This window comes from Lynx canadensis, chromosome A2 (genome assembly GCF_007474595.2).
Source record: "Lynx canadensis isolate LIC74 chromosome A2, mLynCan4.pri.v2, whole genome shotgun sequence".
Classification (NCBI taxonomy): domain Eukaryota; kingdom Metazoa; phylum Chordata; class Mammalia; order Carnivora; family Felidae; genus Lynx; species Lynx canadensis.
In genome coordinates, this window is record NC_044304.2 from 73,770,647 (window position 1) to 73,785,655 (window position 15,009).

General features: G+C 44.3%; 1 long non-coding RNA gene across 2 annotated transcripts in view; it reads left to right on the forward strand.

Annotated features, from left to right (window-relative positions):
- The window catches only part of LOC115508734, a 48,616-nt gene that overhangs the window by 20,489 nt on the left and 13,118 nt on the right, over positions 1-15,009 (forward strand). For both annotated transcript variants that reach the window (XR_003967096.1, XR_003967097.1), the window contains exon 3: positions 9,768-9,964. This is a non-coding gene — a long non-coding RNA (uncharacterized LOC115508734). The remainder of the gene's footprint in view (positions 1-9,767; positions 9,965-15,009) is intronic.

Genomic DNA, 15,009 nt, shown 5'->3' on the forward strand with positions numbered 1-15,009 from the left:
CAAACGTTGTTGGAAAAAGGGTGCTGACATATTTGCTTCATGTAGGGTCGCCAGAAACTTTCATCATAAAAAACATGGTATCTGTGAAGCACAATCTGTGAAGTGCGATAAAATTGGGGGTAAGCCTGTGCGTCTACTGTTGTGTAACAAATTACCCCAAAACTTAGCAGCCTACAGCAACAAACTTAATTTATCATCTCACGTGGTGTGAAGGGCGGGGGCCCCTAGGAATGTCTCAGCTGCTGGTTCAGGCTCAGGGTATCTCATAAGATTACAGTCAAGATCTCAATCAGGGCTTCAGTCACCTGAAGGCCTGGCTCAGATGGAAAGATCTGCTTTCAAGACAACTCCCATGGCTATCAACTAGAGGCCTTGGTTCCTGCCATGTGGACTTTTTCCAACATGGCAGCAGGCTTCCCCACAGGGGAAGGAGAGAGTGATGTCACACTATGCATAGGAAAGAGAGCAGGAGCAGGGCAGACATCACATTGTTATTGTGGGTGAAGTTAGTTCCTTGTCTTGGAACTCATCTGACTTCCAGCGAATGAGGTCTGTGACCCAGTTTTCCTGGTCAGACTGTAGTGTTGCCTTTTACATCCATCCTTTTTAAAAAGATAGCTTTTTGAGATATTATTCACCTACCATACAACTCACCCATTTAAAGTATACAATTCAGTGTTTTAGAATATTCGCAGTCACTACTACCTGGTTCCAGAACTTTTCAGTTCTCCAAACAGAAAGCAGTCACTCCCCATTCTCTCCTCTTCCCACTTCCCTGGCCACCACTATCACCCTTTGGTCTCTATAAACTTGCCTGTTGGGACATTTTGTATAAATGGAATCATACAATATGTGGCCTTTTGTGTCTGACCTCTTTCACTTGTGACAATGTTTTCAAGGGTCATCCATGTTATAGCATTTTCTTAATATTTTCTCTATCTCTTTTTTTATATGCCTCTTTATTAAAAAGCAAAAACATCTGGAACCCCACATTGTGCAGTACCCAGAACATTAAGAGGTATTTAAGAAGCAGGTCTACTGTTCTCATCTGATGTATTTTTAAAAAATGTTTATTTATTTATTTTGAGAGACAGAAAGAGAGCCAGAGAGAGAGAGAGAGAGAGAGAGAGAGAGAATCCCAATGAGGCTCTGTGCTATCAGTGCAGAGCCTGATGTCAGACTCCATCCCACAAACTGTGAGATCATGACCTGAGTCGAAATCAAGTGTTGGATGCTTAGCTGACTGAACCACCCAGGTACCCCATATCTGACTTATTTTTGTTGTCAGAATCAGTCAAGGTAAGGGCTGAGTTCTCATGACTGGACAGGCTGAAACCACATCTGGATTTTTTCCCCTCTGGAGACATCCCTTCCTCTGGGTCAGTGTCAGACCCTGTGCTCAGAGAGTGGCCCCGGTGAAGGATGCCCATGTCAGAACAGTAGCCACTTTGGTCCAGGGAGAGCTCACAGACTCCCAGTTCTGCAAGGGCGAAGTTAGTTCCTTGTCTTGGAACTCATCTGACACCAAGCGAGTGAGGCCTGTGACTCGGTTTCCCTGGTCAGAGGGTAGTGCTGCCTTTTACATCCATTATTCCAGATCCGTGACAAAGAAGCCCCAGTTGGCTTAGGCAATACAAAACCCAATGTCTCTGGAGCCCTCTTCCCTTGGATTTTGCAGAACTTTTCCTTTATTTAGTCCTCCTCTGATAAGTATTTTCTTTTTACTGCTGAATAATATTCATTAAATGCATAACATTTGGTTTATCCATGCATCAGATGATGGACATTGGGTTGTTTGTACTTTGGGGCTAAAAGGCTTATGCTGCTGGGAACATTTATGTACATCTTTTTGTTGCAGACATTTATTTTCACTTCTCTTGGGTATATATATGGGGGAGGAATTGCTGGGTCATATGGTAACTCTATGTTTAACATTTTGGGGAACTGCCTGTTTTCCAAAGTGGCTGCACCATTTTATATTCCCATCAGCAGTGTATGAGGGTTCCAATTTTTCATACCCTTGACCAATACTTATGAGCTGTGGTTTTCAGTATAGCCATCCTATGGGCATGAACCAGTGGTTTTGATTTACATTTCTCTCACGATTAATGACGTTAAACAACTAACTTTTAATGTGTGTATGGGCCATTTCTCTTGAGAAATGTATCCTCAAATTCTTTGCCCATTTATAAATTTGGCCTGTTCTTTTTGTTATTGAGTTGTATGAATTTTTTTTAAATAATTATATATCTTGGATACAAGTTCCTTATCAGATATATGAATTGCAAATATTTTATCCTGTTCACATTCTCTTTTTTTAAATGGATAAAATTTATTTTTTATTTTTTAAATTAATTAGTTAATTTTTAAATCTACATCCTAGTTAGTTGGCATATCATGCAACAGTGATTTCAGGAGTAGATTCCTAATGCCCCTTACCCATTTAGCCCACCCCCGCTCCTACCACCCTTCCAGCAACCCTCTGTTCGTTCTCCATGTTTAAGAGTCTCTTATGTTTTGTCCCCCTCCCTGTTTTTATATTCTTTTTGCTTCCCTTCCCTTACGTTCATCTGTTTTGTCTCTTAAAGTCCTCATATATCCTATTCACATTCTTAATGGTATTGGTTACAGCAAGAAAACTTTGAACTTTAACGTAGTCCAAGCACACTGTCTTCCAGGTAGCCGCACACCCCCCTTCTGCCATATTTTACTGGGTAGAATGAGTGAAGTCCGGCCCACACTCAAGGGAGTAGTGGGGACCACGTTCTACCTTTTGAAGAGAGGAGAATAAATGAACCTGTGGACATATTTAAAAACTACCACATATGTTAATATTCATTCAAAATTTCACATTTAGGGGCTAGAAAATAAGAATCTGCAGTCAAAGTGGGTGTCAACTGTGGCTTCATCGTGTAATTGCTGTGTGATTTTGGAAAGACTGTTAGTTCAATGCTTGATGCCTCAGTTCTCTTAGCTGTAAAATAGGAATGATGATGTATGCCATTCACGCATTCCTAAAAAACCCACGTTTTGCAAAATCATGCACTAAAAGTAACAGGGCTGATGGGCATCCCAAATAAAACCTACGGGATTCTGTAATCAGAGTGCAAATGAAAGAGTACCAATCATAATGAAAGTACTAGCATGATTCCCAAACGGATCAACATGGTGGAAAACCTAGTGGTTCTGAAGCCTGGAAACCAGGCTTCACTTGCAGTAAAGAATGGCAGTTTGATACTTCCTCCCCTTTTTTTCAAAGTCTCTATTTATTGCTAAGCCTCCTCTTTGACTGTGAGAACGTTTGTCTCTGATCACTTTAAGGTATTGGCGTGCTGGGAAGAATCAGGCGTGGGCTGGCATCATGTGTTACAAACCCCACTCTCTATCATCAATTGTGTAAGAGCTAATTTGTGACAAAGAATCACAAGAATCCATCTCATCAGGTTTGGGGAAGATTACGTGGGAGACACATGTTAAACACCGAGAACAGTGCTGGCAGGCAGGAAGTGCTCCAAAGTTGTTTGGATTACATTCATTCTTGTTTAGACGATTACTTCTTAGCTTGCCCCCTCCAGTACAGAACAATATACCCCTAGAGGACTTTTTTTCAGATGATGTATTTCTCATTATGAAATAGACAGAGCCCTCATTAATTTCTTTCAGACCTTGAGTCCTTGGGGGCGGGTTAAATGCAAAAGTTTGCAAACATGTAGTCACTTATAAAGTAAATTTGCATGTGTAAGGCAGTCTGGCTTTAATATATGCGTTTTGCCATGCATGCGCTCAATTTTAGGAAAACGTACAATGATAAAACCCGTATATCAGCTTGAAGGTACACCCTGAGTTTGGAGTAGGTGTTTATGTTTTATTTTCAGACTGATAACATCAAGGCCCTGAGGTAATTCTGAAACTATCAGAGCTTCTTTATTGTCTTTTCTCAGGGAAGAATGGCTACTAACATCCCTATTTTACAGGGGTATTCTCAACTGAGGAAAGAAACAAACTTGATATTTTGAAAGACCTTTTGTTAGGGATAAAATTCAATTAGGGAAAGCTTGCCTTTAGGATTTTACTTTCTCAAGTCACCATCTCTTTAATAATAAAACTGTATTAGATTTTCAAGTAACTGTTATTTGTGGCTCATAAAAGGCAATTCATTGATAATTTTCAGGAGCTACTATATTATAGACACTACAAATTCTCTTAAACCCACATCTTTTGAGTTCTTTTGGTATAACAGCCATGACAAGAAAAACAAGCTTGCTCTAGTGGTTACGGGTGCCATGCCCTGTTGAGTCACCAAGTGAACAGCAATGCTAACGTCCTTTCCTCTGAGCGTTACCCACACACATGAACTTGGCGCTGTGTTCATCAGACTTTTGTGAAGTTAGCACTTTTAAAAAGAAATTTATAAAGGGATTTTTCGTTGAATTGGATAAAGAGTGATTAGAGAAGTTAACACCAGGTGGCGCTAGAGGACTGAACTTGGAACTACTCCGCGCTCTTACCTGGGACTGAGACCAGGGCCATGCTCTTCGTTTAACCGGTGGGTTAATGGAAAGAAGGGCAAGCGTTGCCCCTACTGTGTCCCGTTACCAGCTGACGCTAAGGATTGCCCCCCATCACATTGTCTAGGTCCCTTCCGTGGAGAGTTGACGCTCCCTAAAGCTACGGAGCACATGGTAGCTTTCCTGAGGTCTCCAGTGGCAAAAAATATTCACAGTTTTTCTAAAGGAAAATGAAAACAAATCTCACATGAAATTGCTTTTTGGAGTGGCTTCAGTCCTGCTGTCACCATTGGAGGTACCCAGGAATGTTGATTGGGCAAGGGTAGCAAGAGAAGAAGATAAGGTCCCCTGAAACTCCTTCCCCCGGGAGCAGACTAGGCAAAAGCAGTTTCATCTCTCCGAGCCCACACATGGCAGGGTGACCGGGATCAGAATTCCCACCAGCTCGGGCTTTATTATTTCATGCAACCCTCCTTTCCTAGGAGTCCCCAACGTGCTCAGAAGTGTTTTTTGCTAGGGCCGTTACCAGGAAAATAAAATCTCAGAACAGAGACTGTAGATTTAAAAATGGGAGTAAGTGCCTTCCATTGAGCTTTTGAGGGGCCAGAAAGGAGAAGAGCAGGCGGTGAAGTAAAAAAGCTGTGCTACAAGGAAATGGAAATGCCAGCAGCCTGAAAAACAGAGGCTACCAGGTTAAAGAATGACAAATATTCTGGAAGGAGTCAGGTGCACAGAAAGAAGGTGCCCTGGGAGGTCCTGGAGGGTCTGTGGGAAGTGACTTTGGGGGTGAGATGGGGAAGGAGGGAAATCTGACATCTCCACCATCAGTGCTGTCTTTTCTGAAGTCTAGTCCACAAAAAGCGCAGACCCAGAGAGAAACATGTTGCTGATGGCTTGGTTAACGTGCATCCTTGCGGCGTGGTTATGGGCAGGCACTTCCTTAAAGGAATGTGCGTGTCACCAAGGGACATTACTTTGCACATTACTTTTGAACCAAGTAATTCACCAGCTTGTCTGGCCCTATCTGGCCTGGTATCCACATACGGTGTGCAGATGCTGTCATTTTCTGCTCAGGCTATTCTCTGGCTCTCAGGAGGGAGGCTGAGCATCGAACCTCCCACATGGGGTGAACCCTGAATACAGTAGCACCAGGAGCAGAGTTGTTGACTTGAAATGACTTATTCTTCTCTCCCTACCACACTTCCTCCTTGTTTCAAGGTCCTCTGTGAGACAAGGGAGAGGGGAAGGTGGTGGGAAGGGATGCCCTGTCTCGGCATCTTTAACTTAATTTTATTTTTTCAATTTTTAAAAATGTTTATTTATTTTTGAGAGAGAGAGACAGAGAGAGAGAGAGAGAGAGTGAGAGAGCACACACAAGTGTGGGAGGGGCAGAGAGAGAGGAAGGAAGCTCCAGGCTCTGAGCTGTCAGCAGAGAGCCCGACGCAGGGCTCGAACTCACGAGCTGTGAGATCATGACCTGAGCCGGAGTCCGACGCTTAACAAACTGAGCCACCCAGGTGCCCCTTTAATTTAATTTTAATTTTTTTGCTTAGTATAACCCCGACAGCAGCTCATTCCTTGGCCAACAAAGAACAGCGTTTTCTCCTGGATCTTCTGTATTGGTTCCATTTATCTCAGCATTCTTTGGAACCATGACTTAGACATTTTGCTGCTAATTGAATTCAGCCTCTGGAAGCAGTAGGACCAGAGAAGGAATATTATTAGCTTTTTCAGGAGTTGATTCTAAGGTAAGAAATAGGATTAAGATAAACTTCTCTTCCTAACGACAACCAATGATTCTATAGGAAAACATATTTTTAAAAAATGTTTTATGTATATTTGAGAGAGAAAGAGAGAGCATGAGCAAGGGAGTGGCAGAGAGGATCCAAAGTGGGCTCCGTGCTGACAGCAGCGAGCCCCATGTGGGACTTGAACTCATGAACCGTGAGACCATGACCTGAGCTGAAGTCGGATGCTCAACTAAGCCACCCAGGTGCTCCTATAGGAAAACATATATTACTTCACACTTCTGTGGTATCTTTCACTCAAGGCCTCAAAAGGATTCTATAAACATGTGCTCAGGTACGCTGAAGTCTAAGAGAGTTCCGCCCCATTAGTTTAATTAACAGATGGCATTGTATAAGCTTAAGGTGTACAACACAATGATTTGATATATGCATGTATAACAAAATGATTACCACACTAAGTTTAGTTACTATGATAAGATTTAAGATGGGAAAATCATATAGAAAAACAAACTGAGGGGGCACCTGGGTGACTCAGTTGGTTAAGCATCTGCCTCTTGATTTCAGATCCAGTCATGATCTCATGGTTCGTGAGTTGGAGCCCCGCGTTGGGCTCCGCACTGACCATGCAGAGCCTGCTTGGGATTCTCTTTTTCTCCCCCTCTCTTGCTCGTAGTCTCTCTCTGTCAAAATAAATAAATGTACTTAAAGAAAAAAAAAGAAAAATGAACTCAGTATTTGGAAACCAAAGTATGATTCTTGGCACGAATGATTTGCTGTGGTGCAATCTCTGTGGGTATCGATATCTCATGGACAAAATGAGTGTAAGGATTCCCCTTCCCTAGTCCGTACTGGTACTTCCCTTTCTGATAAAGAGGAAGATGTTCCATTCTCTGTTTGGCTCGTGTAACCCCACCTCACTGGGGCTGGTGTTGTTCGGTGCTTCTGCTCCCCACAAGAGTCCCCGTCTCTCCAGGCCTTATAGACAGGAGCCTGTGGGTCTCCTCTCAGAGTGAATTTTCGAGGACAAACAGTAGGACGGGGGGGGGGGGGCTAGGGGAGGGGAGGAGGGACCCTATCCTAACCATCGGGACAATAGGCAGAGACACTTCTCTCCTGGTGATGCCTCAGGCTGTTATTTTTAGTAGAGTGAGCCCTTTCACTCTTTTGCACAATGGCTTCTGTTGACACAACTTACTATCTGGTGATTACAAAGAGATGCCATTATACCAGGCGACAGGGCAGTGACAGCACCCTGTGTGCGTTCTCCAGAGGTGGGTACCACCAGCCACCTTCTCTAAGTGCACGCGGCTCAATAACCATGGCGTGGGCACAGGCACGCCACCCGGTCAGCTGGGAAAGATGCTGCCACCCAGGCTTGTGTGGTGTCTGGGCGAAGCCACTGCAGACGGTGTTGAAAAGAGCATCTTTTATTCTCCTTTCAGAGATGACTTCCTTGTCTGTCAGTAAACTCTGAGCTCTCTTCCCTGAGGAGATTGTGGGAAAGATGTGGCATCGAATATGAATTAGTATGAAACTAATGTGGATTAGTGTTGTACTACGAAACCACCTGGGTCTGGGACGAAATTTGGGGCTGGAAATTGGGCAGCGACTTATCGACGACTCCCAGGAACATCAGCCTCCTTCCTGTCCACTCGGACTCCAAAAGGGCAGAGGCCCCAGCTCCTCTCCGCAGACAGTGCCCAGCAGCAGTGTGCGCTCAGGATTAGAAGGTTCTCAGAAAACGTTTAAGACATTGATTACCATCTAAGGGGCATTTTGATAGTTTGTATACACCATCCGGGTCTGTTAATAACTATAAAGTCTTAGGGCGCCTGGGTGGCTCAGTAGTTTAAGGGTCCGACTCTTGGTTTTGGCTCAGGTCATGATCTCACAGTTGGTGGGTTCAGGCCCAGCATCAGGCTCCGTGCTGTCAGTGCAGAGCCTACTTGGGATTCTCTCCCTCTCTCTCTGCCCCTCCCCTGCTCACTCTCTCTCTCTTCCTCAGAATAAATAAATAAACATTTAAAAAAAACCTGTAAAGTCTTAAACATAATGTGTTATTAAACAAGTGTCCACATTCGGGGCGCCTGGGGTGGCTCAGTCATTAAGCATCTGACTCTTGGTTTCAGCTCAGGTCTTGATCTCACATTTGGTGAGATTGAGCCGCACATCAGGCTCTGTGCTGACAGTGCATGGAGCCTGCTTGGGATTCTCTCTCTCCCTGTCTCTCTGCCCCTCCCCTGCTTGCCTCTCTCTCTCTCTCTCTAAATATAAATAAATAAACATTAAAAAAATCTTTAAAAAAATCTCCATATTCAATGCGCCTGTGTGTGCAAACACCAGTGCTCACTTACTGTCACCCTGTTCATATTTTGTTTTAATGTTTTATCTATTTTGGAGAGGGAGAGAGAGACAGAGCATGAGCGGGGAGGGGCAGAGAGAGAGGGAGACACAGAATCCGAAGCAGGCTCCAAGTTCTGAGCTGTCAGCACAGAGCCCGACGTGGCGCTGGAATCCGTAAACTGTGAGATCATGACCTGAGCCGAAATCAAGAGTTGGATGCTTGGGGTGCCTGGGTGGCTCAGTCGGTTAAGCGTCCAACTTTGGCTCTGGTCATGATCTCAGAGTTTGTGGGTTCAAGCCCCGCGTTGGGCTCTGTGCTGACAGCTCACAGCCTGGAGCCTGCTTTGGATTCTGTGTTTCCCTCTCTCTCTGCTCCTCCTCCACTCATACTCTGTCTTTCAAAAATGAACAAAAATTAAAAAAGAAAAAGAGTTGGACGCTTAACCAACCGAGCCACCCAGGTGCCCTATTGTGCTATTTGTATTTTAATGAATGTATTTGTAATCGCAGGGGATGTATGACAGATGCATTTTTCCTTCAGTCACGGGAAGCTTTTAAGGAGTCAGAAAATTTGAACTAATAAGGATAATGTTTTATGTAGTCCCTTAGTTCATTTGTTGAACACATAGCCAAAGGAGTTCATTGAAATAAATGCTGCCGTTGAATTTTTAACAATGGCTACATAAATATGGGGCCATCTATAACCTTTATGCCTACAGGAGCCAGGAAAGTGATCTGTATAATTAACCCCTTGATTGATCTGGTCTTTCAGCCATCAGGATGAAGAGTCTGATTTCCTACGTAGAGTGGGATGTACCTGAGAAACTCAAGGTAGCTGAATATTTTCGTGGAGGAAAGCTTCTTTTGAAGGACTAAATAGGCATTCATTTGACACAAATCCTTAAATTTCTCAATTTATGCTGAAGAGTGGGGAGGCATGGGGAAACCATCTGGGATCTCAGATTGGTGATTCTGATTCCATGGTGAGGCAGGTAGAGTTCTGAGAGGGCCCTCCAGCTTGCACCCCATGTGTAAACCCCTGCCCTTCAGTCTAGGCAGGGCCTGTGAGTATAGTGAGATGTCACTCCCTTGACTAGGTTATGTTATATGGCAAAGGTGGTGAGACACTCATCATGATATTACCTTATCCATGACTTTGTCTCAGCAGACTGGAGAGATTCAAAGCTAGGGAGATCTCCTGCTGCCTTGAGGAGGCAAACTGCTGTGTCTGGAAAAGGCTGCCTGGCAGGGAATAGCAGACAGCTTCTACGAGTTGGAATGGCCCCCAGCTGATGGCCAGCAAGAAGGCAAGGAACTGAATCTTCCCAACAATCAGTGAACTTGGAAAAGGACTCCAAGCTTCAGGTAAGATCACAGCCCCTCACAACACCTCGATTTTAGCCTGGTGAGACCCTGAACCGGGGGACCCAGGTAACCCTACCTCCTAATCCACAAAAAACTGAGATAACACACATGTGTGGTTTGAAACTGCTTCATTGGTGGTAATTTGTTATGCAGAGATAGAAAACCAAAGAACTAGGTCTGGGCAGGGGGCAGCTGAGAATTTGCATCTGTGTTAAGTTCTCAGGTGACGCCCAGGCTGCTGGTCCAGGACCTGTCCTTTGAGAAACACTGTCATATTTCCTCTGGCAGCAGACTTAGTGGTGTCATGAATGGACACTCACCGTACCCTTCTGGAATATAACCAAGGTTAACCAGAAGGGATTGAGCATTCTGTTTTAAGCCACAAATAAGTATAGGCAATATGGTTCAAGCCTTTAAGAATAATTTAAATGTGGCCAGCAACAATAAATACAAAATACAGTGTTAGAAAAGCCATTAGGATCAGGGCTTAGGAAACGAGGGTAGGGAAAATAATGTAAAGTGAGGCGTGACGTCGGCATGCAAGATGCATGCATCACTATTCATTCACACCTCTGTGGCAAGAGAGACTTAACTATTAATTCCTGTTCCTCCTTTTGAGAATCCTGTCCCATCTATACTACTTGTGAATTAACTTCCTATTATAACTATACCTCAATTAAAAAGTAAGTGAAGGGGCGGCTGGGTGGCTCAGTCGGTTAGACGTCCGACTTCAGCCCAGGTCACGATCTCGCGGTCCGTGAGTTTGAGCCCCGCGTCAGGCTCTGGGCTGATGGCTCAGAGCCTGGAGCCTACTTCTGATTCTGTGTCTCCCTCTCTCTCTCCCCCTCCCCCGTTCATGCTCTGTCTCTCTCTGTCTCAAAAATAAATAAACGTTAAAAAAAAATAAAAAAAAATAAAAAGTAAGTGAAGATGTATGACGTCACACAAGCTTTCCAGTTTCCGCCGTGATAGACAGTATGAAAGTTACAGAAATTTTACTTTTGTAACTCTAGAAAATGTTGGCACATCCTCCAGCAGTACTGGGTATGGATGGGTAATGGGTGTCCCTCCTTACTAGGCAGATAAATGGCTTCCGTGTCTCTACCTCTGTGTGTCAGCTGTCTTTGATGATTTTCTAACCCTTTCTGTGGCCAGCAGCTCCCCTTCCCCACCTCTGTTCCTCTCCCGTCTTCACTTGTTTTGTTGAGCAATTTTCTGAAGTGAAGAACATTCAGCTCCACGGAGGTTTTCCTAGTGGAAAACAGCCAGAGCCTTGCTTCACCCTGAGGCTGTTACTTCTCTCTTGGTAACCGTGGTGCCCCTGGTAGGATATAGGGCTTACTGCTGTGACTCTATTAGCTGAACCATCTGGATTGTTGTTGTTGTTTTATCTGACACTGTACCTATTGCCCAAATGTGAAGGCTCTGGTCTCTCCAGGCACTTCCATAGCACAGAAGATGTTTTATGTAGCCATGTCAAGCGACTCCAAGGGAAGAGTCTGGAACTTGGTTTTGAAACTGTTTTGAACGTGGCTTGGTGTGATGTCTGTCCTGCTCAGGTCTGTTGGAAGCAGGGGTGGGACGCGGGAGTGAGTGAGTACGTGTGTGTTTGGATGTGTGAGTACGAGCAAATGTGTGCGAGTATGAGGCTAAGTGAACATGAGTGTGAGCAAGCATGTGTGTATGAGTGTGAGCACAAGTGAGTGTGTGCACGTGTGTGTGTGTGTGTGTGTGTGTGTGTGTGTGGCGGGGGCGGGCAGGAGGGTAATAGCAATCCTGCGTGTTGGGGAGCAGGTCTGCGTAGCATCGTGGAGTTGGTCATTCCTCTCGGACATGTCCTTGTTGTCCAGACTCAAAGGCCTGTTTACCTAAGATGTTTCATTCGGCCCTCTTGCAACGGTAACTTTATTTTTATAACTTTTTATTTCTTTTTGGAGATTACCAATTCTTTTCTGCAGCTCCTACAGCAGCCAGAAGGTAAGAGTCTCCAGGCCCTCACCCCACTGTGGCACCCTCTGCTAGATCCGTGTCATTAAGAAATGACTTTACACACACCAGCTGCCTTTGCAGGGGCACATGGCTCCAACTCTGTGTTAGGCTAGTAATTTCATATGGGTTTTTTTTTTTTTTTTCTGGGTAGGATAAGAGGTAGAAGAGAGAAACTTCGTGCATCTTCCTTCCATTTAACCTGCATTGTCTCCCCCCATTCGTAAAGCTTTAGAAACAAATAAAAACGTTGTGTTTGGAACAGCTTCTGGGGGCTGGGGAATCACATACACACTTGTGAAACATGGGTGTGCTTCTTATGTGTGGCCCCTGTGAGGCGGCCAGAGTGCTTGCGAGGCCCTCAGCTTTGTAGAGTAGGAAACGGGGGTGCCGAGGGGTGGCCAGCTTTCCAAGTTAGCGATGAGGACTCTGGTCTCCACGCCTGCATCCTCTTCACACAAGATTATAACCTAGATAAGCACACAGATGAAGGATGTAGCCCGGTATTTATATTCGAATTTAAAAAGATGTATCGTGTCCTGGCAAATTTATTTGTTTAGTGATAGTGATTGGAAGGCAAACAGGTGGTGGTTAATAGAGACTGTAAACTCTCTGGAGAAGCTTCGGGTTCTGGTAAGTCCAGCTCTCTCAAAGACGTATTCTCTGTAGGAGTCACCTCTCTGACAATGGCTCCTTGTCAGCACCGCTCCAGGTTTGCCAAACTGTTGCCATGGAAATAGATGATCAGCTGGCTGAGAGTGATAGATACCTGAGTAGTGTGTGGGCTTTGAGTATGGATCTGAAGTTTGGGATGTTTGAATCTCTTTGTGAATCGATATCATAAATGGCCCATTTATCCACGGGCACACCCTACTTTTAACCTTCAGCCTGATGTTAAGTGATCTTGCAACATTGATCCAAGATCAGCTCTGAGAGTTTCGCTTTGAGGAGACTGTCATTGACGTGGCTGGGACTCAGCCCAGAGACACGCACCATCTAGCACACGTCAGCTCCTTCGGAATGAGTGGCGTGGAGTGGAACAAGTCAGCTCAGTGATCCCTATGTGGACGTGGATGTGGTCCAGCCTGGGCGAACCAGCTGGGAACTGAGGGGAGAGAGGTGCTTGCCAGGTACCTAGGAAAAACTGAAGCATGGAGGACAATTTACCATCACAAAACCTGTGTGGGCTTTTAGCTCATAGCCTGTGATGCTGCTAACGATGCCACTGAGGCCATGTGGGGGAAGACTATGGAGGAGAACCAGCGTCCCACAGTACTCTCTTCAGGGCCAGCTTTCCTCAGCCGTGTTATGCCAAACGTTAGGATTTCTCAATATGTCAAGACTTTTCCAAGATCAAGGAAGTGTGACAAACGCTCCATAGAATGTTCTCATTATGAAATTCATAACGTCTATCGGCATACTAAAGGTTCTAGTCAAAATCAGGAGAATAGAGACCTAGTTACGTTGCTTAATTGACCACTTACTACACTTGCCTGACCATCAAAATGCCTTTAGCTCTTAGTTGGATTCTACAGCAAGAAGACCTACAGATATTCAGTGGGTGATCCTGCCCTTCCTGGTTTAGGCTTTTAATCCTGTGGTTTTCCTCTGGTTGTTCCTAGATGATTCTGGGGGAGCACAGGAGTGAGGGCTAATTTCCATGTTTAAAAGAGCCAAAATACCCAAAACATACATTAACAGTGACAGTCACTGTTGTCTCTTTACCGTTTCAAGCTTAGAATGACTTAAATTTTGATGTATCTCCATCAATTCAGAAGATGAGTAGCTATTCCAAAATCCTGGAAACTTGGATCTTTGCTATAAAATGCTATTCTAAGGCACCTGGGTGGCTCAGCTGGTTAAGCGTCTGACTCTTGATTTTGGCTCAGGTCACAATCTCATGGTTTGTGAAATCACGCTCCACGTAGGACTCTGCACTGACACCCCAGAGCCTGCTTAGGATTTTCTCTCTCCCTCTCTCTCTGCTCTTCCCCTTCTTATACTGTCTCTCTTTATCAAAATTTAAAAAAATGCTATTCTAAGAGGCTGAATAAAAGTATCAGGAAGAAATTATAAAGACCATTGTATAGATCAAGGACGAACATTTTAGTTGGGGAAAAAGCAATTTCTTTAAACCATTACATAAAATACAATCTAAATATTCTAATAGGGTTGTCTAATGCTCACTCAGGTCTAGTTCTCTTCTTTTAGGGCACACAGATGGATATTTCCCTCCCTATAGGTAGGTGGGTCCATGTGACTGATTCTGGCTAATGCACTGTGAATAGAAGTGACTTGTGTAATTTTCCAGCCAAAGCATTTAATTGCTGATGTGAAAACCTCCAGCTTTCTCTTCCTTTTCTGCTGTTTTTTGAGGCTTTATGTTCCAGATGATGATGCCTGGATTTTTGAGTCTCTGTGTGAAGGGCAGTGGCCTTGGAGAGTCACCTGTATTCACAGCTGAATGATATATACATATATATTTTTTCATTTTTGCCAATTTGAAAGGGGAAAAGGGTATCTTGCTATTGTTTTAATCTACATTTATTCTGTTATTAAAGGTTTTCTTCCAGTTGCAGTATTTGTTTCTCCAGAATAATGATTGCTGTTTTTTTTTTAAATTAGTTGGAGAGTTTCAAACTCACAACATTGCTATGCTTCCCCTACCTGATAGATAATTCAACTTCTGTCACTAAATATTTAGTCGTGTAGCAGGGTGTATTAGTCTGAGTTCTGATGAGAAGCAGATGTCAAGACAGGATTAAAAGTAGGATGACTTACTAGGGGGAATCGTGTGAGGGAGAAGGCAGGAAAGGAGCTGGTTGAAGATGAGGGAGCCGTCAGACCACAGGGAAAATCTGATCCTGTGGGAAGAAGAGAAGGAGGGATCGTTGTATGCAAATGTCCTAGACCTCCTTGCAGTCTAAGGAAAGTTTAGCTCGGCTCTGTGGGTGCCCTTGAGCCAAAGCTGTTCTTTAGGGGGTCCCTGAATCTCCTAGGAGAGGCCTACCTAGGAATTAGCTGCTGTGCTAAGTTGTTGGCTGGAGCGCCCAAGGGAA